This window comes from Alligator sinensis, unplaced genomic scaffold (assembly GCF_000455745.1).
Source record: "Alligator sinensis unplaced genomic scaffold, ASM45574v1 scaffold1499_1, whole genome shotgun sequence".
Classification (NCBI taxonomy): domain Eukaryota; kingdom Metazoa; phylum Chordata; order Crocodylia; family Alligatoridae; genus Alligator; species Alligator sinensis.
The window spans coordinates 925,545-933,825 of NW_005842494.1; the positions used below are offsets into that span (position 1 = coordinate 925,545).

At 50.6% G+C, this 8,281-nt stretch overlaps 1 long non-coding RNA gene across 1 annotated transcript; it reads left to right on the plus strand.

Annotated features, from left to right (window-relative positions):
* The first annotated feature begins 2,042 nt into the window (after positions 1–2,042).
* On the plus strand, positions 2,043–6,910 carry LOC112551532. Its single transcript, XR_003095834.1, has 3 exons — positions 2,043–4,273; positions 6,509–6,628; positions 6,745–6,910. It is a non-coding gene; the product is annotated as an uncharacterized LOC112551532 (long non-coding RNA).
* The last annotated feature ends 1,371 nt before the right edge of the window (positions 6,911–8,281 follow it).

The following is an 8,281-nucleotide window of genomic DNA, read 5'->3' on the forward strand; positions in this document are numbered from 1 at the left end:
GCGGTGCTCTTTCCCCTGCTTCTGAAGTGGGGGGAGCAGTGTTTCGTGGGGTGAGAAGATTAGCAAAGGCTTGGCAATGTGACGTGCTGGTCAAGGTCTGGCTGAAGCCAAAGGAGCGTGGGTGCTTTGCCATCTCACACGTGCGGGTGCTGCGTGCTAGGTACTGTTATGACTTACGCAGAGTCCGCTCCGCCGCGGGACTCCGGTAAAGCTACCGCATCCTCCCAACAGCGCCAGAAGGGGTGTGGGGAGGGGGGGGAAAGGCCTCATGGTACTGGGCCCACAGACTCACCCCGCCATACTGGAAGGAACTGAACCTACAGTGCAAAACCATTAGAGTATACAGCCTTCTCGTCTTGAAATCCATCTTTGTTCGTGCATTTGTACAGAGCTGAAAGGTGTGGCTGAAGCTTGCCTGTACATAAGCTCTTGTTAGTCCCCGCTCACAACCTGCGCCGCAGTCCTGCACTAGGATCCTGGGCTCACAGAGCTGTGCCACGGTCGTCAGCAATCTGTGCCTGTGCAGGGCTGGGGTCATAGCTTGCTGCCAGGGTGCTGCAAAGAAAATACCACTTCACAGCCAGCCACCCACCCCCATCCCGCTGCTGCAGAAGGGAGCTGGGAGCAATCTGGTCGCTGACGTGCAGGTTCAAACTGGTGCTTTAAGTAGGCAGCGAGAGTCCCAGGAGTCTGAATGCAGACAGCGACAAGGAGGGAGGGAAAAGCGTTCGGAGAAGTACTCAGGAAACTTGCTGTTTCAATTATCCTCCATTGAAAGCCGCGCCAAGCCCACTCTCCTCTGGTAATCCACTTAGGTGAGTTTCTCTGGGCCCTATTAGTAGCCCGAAAGAAATACTAATGACCAACCTTGTGCAATAAGCTGTAGTTTTTGACATTCGCTACAGCCTCAGCTTTGTAACGAGAAGACTCCGATTGACGGAGACATGGGTACAAGAAGGGGGTGTGTGGAGACCAGCACAGAGACAGGCTGCCTATTATCGGGGGAGTTTGCTTCCCAGGTTCCCTTACCTGCACCAGGAGTCTTAATTACAAAGACAGAACAGGGAGAATCTGCCAGGTCATCCTATTAAAGCCTGGCATCCCAATGCTAATAAATTCACCATCTAGTCATTAGAGCGCTTGCTAACTTGACCAGCTCTCTGTTGCTGACATTGCATAAAGGCAGATCTGTGATATTCCCCCAAAAGACTTCAGTTTCCCCAGGTTTTTGCTGTTGTTGTTCACAGCAATCCAGCACACGATCAATGCGCACCTTTGTTCAGCCTTGCATTCTGGTCACAGCCATCGCTTCAAGTATTTCTGACTCCCTATTCGCTTTGCCTGCTTAACTGTTCTCCAGAGTTGCTTGGCATCATTTCTGCACCCTGATGGGAGAACTCCCATGCTCCTACCAGGATCTGTTTAGGACCATGCAGTCCAAATTCCTTCCTGTCAACTCATCAAGGATCCCCTGTCTAACTAGGTTTAGGCCTGGAACAGCTGTCTTCTGCTAGGAGGCATCACGCACACCTTGCCCGTCTCCCTGCCCAGCCGTCTTCTCCAGCGTGTGTTCCCTTTACTCTGTTCTTCTGTCTAGTGAAGGCTGAAGTCTCTGCCTACAGCTCCCTAGTGCTGTGGGGATACAGTGCAGATCCTAGATCTCTTGCCTGCTGTATAAAAGTCATTGCACAAGCCTCGGGGGTGGCACTACGCAGAGGCTGTCTTTACCAGCGTACAGCATCCACGTTGTGTGTTATAGCACCCGTTGGCTGGGTGTATTCATCAGTTATGCTTAGAATCATAGAAAACAAGGGTTGGACCGGACCTCAGGAGGTCACATCTAGTCCAACCCCCTGCTCCAAGCAGGACCAGCCCCAACTACATCATCCCAGCCAGGGCTTTGTCTACCCAGGTCTTCAAAATCGCCAAGGATGGAGATTTCACCTCTCTGGGTAACCTGCTCCAGTGTTTTACTACCCTCCTAGTGAGGAAGTTTTTCCTAATATCTAACCTAAACTTCTCTTGCTGCAACTTGAGCCCATTGCTCCTTGTTCTGTCACCTGGGAACAGCCCAGCTCCATCCTCTTTGCAACCACCCTGCAGGGAGCTGAAGGCTGCTATTCAATCCCCCTCGGTCTCCTCTTCTCCAGTTGTTTCATCCCTTAGCATCATTCTCCTCCTTTGCTGTCTGGAGGCTTGGAAACCAGTTGTGCAGTTCTTCATCCCACCAATGGAGAAGACTAGGGAAAAATTAAAATACTTGCAGGGCTTGGATGTCACTGAGGAGGGAACAAGACATGTCTAATATGATGGGTTGGGGAAAGGGGCAGTTGCGCATGCTCAAGGAATGCTCCTAAGCACAAGGAGGGAAAGGGAGTATTTGGGATTAATTACTGCGTGTATGCGATGGCATCTGAGGAAAGGGTCAATGTGCCTGCCTCCTGGGAGCATTAATTAGATTGTGGCATAGCGTCCCAAGGGAAGCAGCTGAAGCCAAAGTGTTTGAATCGCTTGAAACAGGACCGGACGTAGTCAGGCAGCGAAGGGGACGGTCTGCTGCAGGCGGGGGCAGGAGCGGCTGAAGTGTGACCGAGCAAGTCTCTTCAGCGCTCCTTTCTTTGGTTCTCGTGAATAATGGATGCTTGCAGGAAATTATGTGGCGAAGCTCTTGTGATCCGATGCCCAATTTACAGCCGACTTCTCAGTCCTCTGGGGCTGGCGCTTCAGATCTCGGCACGGAGCGGTCTGCGTGCTGCAGGCAAGCCCCGCGCCAGGTTCGGTCGGCAGGGATGCCCCAGGTTTGCCGCAGATGAAATGATTGCACATCTAGCTCTGCGCCTCCTTCCCCGCACCAGGCCAGGTGGGAGAAACGCGCCCAGGCGTTTTGATTCTCCGGTCGGCTTTGTTTCAGGTGTTTCGACATCAAAGCAGAAGACGTCATTTCTGGACTCTCTGTGTCTGGTGCTGCTGTTTAAATAATTCTATTTAATCTTCTGCACTTGAGCGTTATCCAGAGCCATCAAAGCACCCACTCCAAGGGGTAGCTAGGTGCTAATCAAATGCTTCTCCACCTTGAAAGCCTTTTTTAAAACCCCCTATGCCCAAGTCCTAACTCCTAGCCAAGCTTGCCTCTGCCTGGACCTTGCTGCCTTTGCACCACGGTGCTGCATCCCTCCAAGAAGCAGGCTGATGTGGAGCTCAGATGGCCCGCTCCTTCCCACAGGAGAGGTAGGGAAGGGGGTTGCCAGGTGCATAAAGCCAGGAGAGCTAAAACCAGAACCTCTGAGGCCACCCTAGGTCCAGCTCAGCGGGGAACGGACTGTAGCTTAATTCATGACAAGCAAGCGTTATGAAAAACACCCCAGGGCCAGGGTGTGAAGGAGCAGAGCCGTGGAAAGGGGGACCGAAATGAGTCATGAACCTGAATCTGCGTATGCGGGTGGCCAGCCTTTCCCCGTGAAATCCCAGTGCTGCGTGATAAAACCCTTCGCCTCACAGGTGTTCAATGCCTTTCCCCTGTGACAATCCCAACAGCCAGGCCACCCATGTCCTCTTAAGAGGACATATGCCACTGCTGGCAAGGGTTTTACATGGAATTTACCAAAAAAAAAGGAGCCTCTCCCTATTCCATACGCCTCACAGGTTGTCTGCAATGTCCAGGCTGAGTAGGGGAGCCCTGCAGCAGGACTCGGCGGTTCGGTGATTGTGCTCTGGGCTCTACGTGTAAATGCATAACGTGTGCAAGTGCCCTATACGAGCACGAGTCCAGGCGTTCAGCTGTGGCTGCTGGCTTGGGTGCCTCTTGCTTGGTGCCCGGTGTGGATGTGCATGCAGGGTCTTGCTAACCACTCGCTGGTGCAAGGGAGTTGGAGGGAAGCTGGTTTGTGTGTTGCCCTTGAGAGCGTAACTCCACCTGGGCCAGAGCAGGGGCTGGAGAATTATTCTGGAAACATTTTTTTAAGCCTGTGCCTGTACTGTTTCCCGCTGGCAGCTGCAGGGCAGTGTTTTTGGCTGTCACCGGCAGCTCTGTTTCATTTTCCAGTGCTGTCAGCATTCACCTGTCACGAGGACTTAGTTCACCAAACTGAATGAAAGAAAAATAGATGGACTCAAACAAGCTGGGCCATCAGGGGGAAACCTCAGCAGTGACTGTGCTGCGCAGGGAAGACAAAAGGGTTCAGAAAAGGAGGACAAGCAGCCAGCATCCACGATGTGTTTGAGGGCAGCACAGCTTCAGTCATCCTATTTCAGTAGTCCATGTGTACCAGAAACCGTAAGCCAATAATACAGAGCTGTGATGTTGTATATAGTTACTTGCTAGGTAGAGCTAGGTGAACGGTCCGATCTGTTTTGTGAATGTGTCTTCAGTGAAAACTCCACGATCCCCCCTCCCAGCCCCGCTCCGCTTCGTCCCAGGCCTCTTGAGATCAGCAAGCGAGGGGCCAAAGGCCTTACGTGTGCGACACATACACAGTCGCCCGGCGCTGATGTGGCCAGGGCAGTCGCGTTGCTGGAAACGTTTCTTTTGGGATGAGCTGCTTGTCGAAGGAGCTGTTTGACTTAGAAATAGAAACCTGTGGGGTGCGGTTCAGAGCCTGAGCACCCCGAACCGCAACACCTCCATGTAGCTCAGCCAGGCCAGTTCAAAGGGCAAGGTCTTAAAAACTGTGAAGCCTTTGAACATATTTTTCTTCTCTTAGAAAGAGGAACAAAAGCAAAATCTGTCTGCCCAGTTCCTAGCAAGTGAACGATGTATCCACCCAACCAGAAGGGAGTACGGCTCCCTCCTTCCTCCACAAAGGCCCCCCATTTGAAAGGAAGTGCTCATTTTATTCCCTTGCCTCTTCAAACGCCCCTTTCTCCAGGGCTCCTGGTCTAGTTTAAGGCAAAGCGAGGAGCCAGAAATCCCGGTGACATGCTGAGCACTTCTTCCAGACTCAATTAAGGACAAGTGTGCAGTGCAAAGCTTTCTTGGTCTCTGTCCTACCCCTTCTGATCCCCTCCCTGGTTTACTGGTCCTGGTAGCAGTGGGCCAGGTTTGGAGACTGGCTCAAAGGGGGCCCGGGGGCAGGAGAGGAGCCCGGCTGTCCCCGGATCCATTCCGGGTTTCGTGGCAGGCGCAGAGCATCCCACCACAGCAGCCGTGGGGGGCAGCGCGAGCACCGGGGTGTCGTGTCCTGCCCCGTCAGCAACCCACAGACTGGAGCAAATGGCTAAGCGAGCAGTTCCTCCCCTTGCTAGAGCAGCTGGAGCTGCCATAGCTGTCAGGATTTTACATGAAATAAGCCAGGCCTTTGAATCCAGATGTGTCCTGCCCGTGTTGTTTATGCTGCAGTGTCCGTGTGTTTATCCGTGCTGGCTAAAAATGCCCATCTGCCTTCATGTTCGCTGCCCTCTCACCCCTTTGGGTGGAAGAAGTCCCTGTCCCATCCCCACTTTCCCTCCTTGCTGTTAGCAAAAGGCTGCAAAGATTGGCATAGCACCCAACACAGGGGCACTCGCCCAAACCCCAGCGCCTGTCTCTGGAGCCTGCAAACACGTCCTGACCAGGCTTTCCCTTGCGATATCTGGCCCCTGTGCTGCATTTGGGCTAGGGAAACGTTGAATGCTGGTCCCCTCCCCTCCTGGCCAGAGCAGGCACGTGCCTGAATAGGCAGGCGTCAAAAAGCGCAAGAGCCCCGGTCTGTGGTCCTTACTTCTGCCTCATTCGTGCTAATACTCAGAATGTATCGCAGCCAGCTCCGTCCCCGCCGTACCACGGAGACAGTTCACTTGCTAGGGCACCTTCTGCAGGGGGACGGTCATGAAAAAGGGGGATGTGAGGGTAGCAACCAAATTAAAAAAAATAATAATCATGTGAGTTTTAAAGCAAAGATATTTGGGGTTCAAAGGGCTCTTTATTTATCTGACCCATCCCTTACAAATTAAAGAAATGCCCGTCATAAGACCCTTTTTTATTATTTTTATTTTTATTTCATTTTATTTTGGTTTTGGTGGGCTGGCAAGATACACTAAATTTGACGGTATACTTTGTCTGCACCACACAGCCCAACCCTTCCCCGCCCCGTCCACCTGTCCGCGTGATACTTGACACACTGGAGTTCTGTATTATATTTTTTTTTTTTTTTAAAAGATGGTTGTCTGGTTTTTGTTGTTTTTACAAGTGTTGTGGGAAAAAAAAATGTAAGAAAGTTTAAGTATTTAAAAGCGTTCCAAGGAGGGAAAAAAAGGGTTTTTGTTATTATTCTAATATATTATTGTGTACCTATTGTAAATATGAAACACTCCTATTTTGCAAGCCAAGGACTCACTTTGTACTGTTGTTATATATAAATAAAGTTTACTGGTTTCAAAAAGAATCTGGAGTGGGCCCTTACTGCCTGGCGTGCAGTGCGTGGGATTTATTGTGAATACTGGCGCGAAATATTTACTTGCTGCATCGCACCAGAAATAAATCAGTAGTAGGAGATCCAAAATAAAATATTTAATGTCCAATTTATTTTTCCAGCCTACGGAGCCCTTGGCACTCACAAGGCTGGACAAGAAGGTAAAACACTGCCCTCTAGCTCGCAAGCACCCGCACGACGACTTTGGTCGCTAATTAGGGAGTAGGAGCGAGATGTTTCTGGTAAGAAGTGAAAAGGAGCCAAACTCTTTATTTTTTTATGCTGCCGGCAGGGGCTTGGGGAGGGCACCCCGAGGAGCAGCTGTCTGAAGGATTTGTCTGTCCTTGACTGTTTGCAGAACGACGCTGTGGCAGTCAGCGCATCCGATGGAGCCGAACCCCACAAGGTAACTTTGCGTGGGTGCTCTTCCAAAGCAGAAGAAAAGGAAAAGCACATAAGACCTTGCAAGTAAGCGCAGGCACTGCAGCATGCGTCTGAAGCCTGTCTGCTGTAACTCCCCGCGGCTGCTCTCCTCGAGAGGCGACAAGCGATCCGTCAGGCAAGTCTCTCTTGAAAAGGCTTTCTCCCCTCTCCCCCTGCGCTTGCAGGTGAGGACAGGTGCTCAAAGGGTGACAAAGTGGGAAGCAGGTAAGTTGCCTGCTGAGATCAGGGACTGGGGAGTCAGGACATCTGTGATCTGTTTGTAACTAGAGATGCACAAAGCTCTTGGGTCAGAGGCGATATCTTTTATTAGACCCACTAAATAGCAGCAAAAAAAAAAAATCCTTTCTTTGCTACAATTTTTTTTTGCAACTAATATTTTTGCCACTATTTAGTGGGTCTAATGAAAGATATTGCCTCTGACCCAAGGGCTTTTTGCACCTCTGTGTCCCAGACCAACATGGCTGCAAAATAAATCCTTGCTTGTATCTATGCATCTGCCTCGCTGTGTCAACTGAGCTCTTAGGTGCCTCAAGGCAGGGTCTCACCTGGTATAACTTGTCAGGGATCCTTTAACAGGATAATCCCCAGGCTCTGGGACTAACTCATTGCACTTAGGCTGGAGCCTGGTTTACCTTAACTGTTCATTTAGACACAGGCAGGCCTCTGATTTCTCCACTTACCTTTCCCCCTCTCTAACACGAAGGGTAATAACACGGCCCCCGGCATGCTGAGATCTTCCCATGCTCCGTGGAAATGCACAGCCTTCTCTCCTCTCTCAGGTCCTGAAGCGCAGACACGTTATTTGAGGTCTGCTGTTTTATCAGCTCCGAAATAGAGGCGGGAGGGACAAGCTCTCTTTCCAAAATGCATTACTGACTTCAAACCAGGAGCGAGAGCTCGGGGGAAATCTTTATTGGATCAAGTAAATAATGAACAGTTTGCCTCTGCTTAAGCAAGAGGCATGTGAGCGTTGTTTACAAATACAGACGGGGCTGAGTTTGGAGCGCTCTTCCTTCCCTGACAATATCGGTCCTGGGGGTAAAATAGATTTTGCTTCCTTTTCATAAATTCAAAGTCCCGATTTAGCAAACACAGCGAGGCATTTGCAGAGGAGCGGGAATCAGCCAGCGACTTTCTCAACAGCTGTCTGTCAACTTTAATGACCAATATGGTTGCGATTACAGCAATGAACTTTCTCTAATGGTCCCAAATTACTCTGGGTGATGAGAAGAGACAGAAAAACAGAGACCCTTAAGGAAGCATAAAAAGGAAACGTGGTGGCCTGGAGCAAGAGGGCTTTGCTGCATTTCCAAAGGGGCTCTGTTTTATTTAATTTAGAGATTAAAAAGGATAAATCTAGCCCCAGTGGTGAAAGCTATTAGCTGAGTACTCAGTGGTTAATAGCAGAGGGTTGGGTACTCCCTCTGATCAGGACATTGTTGTATGCAGGC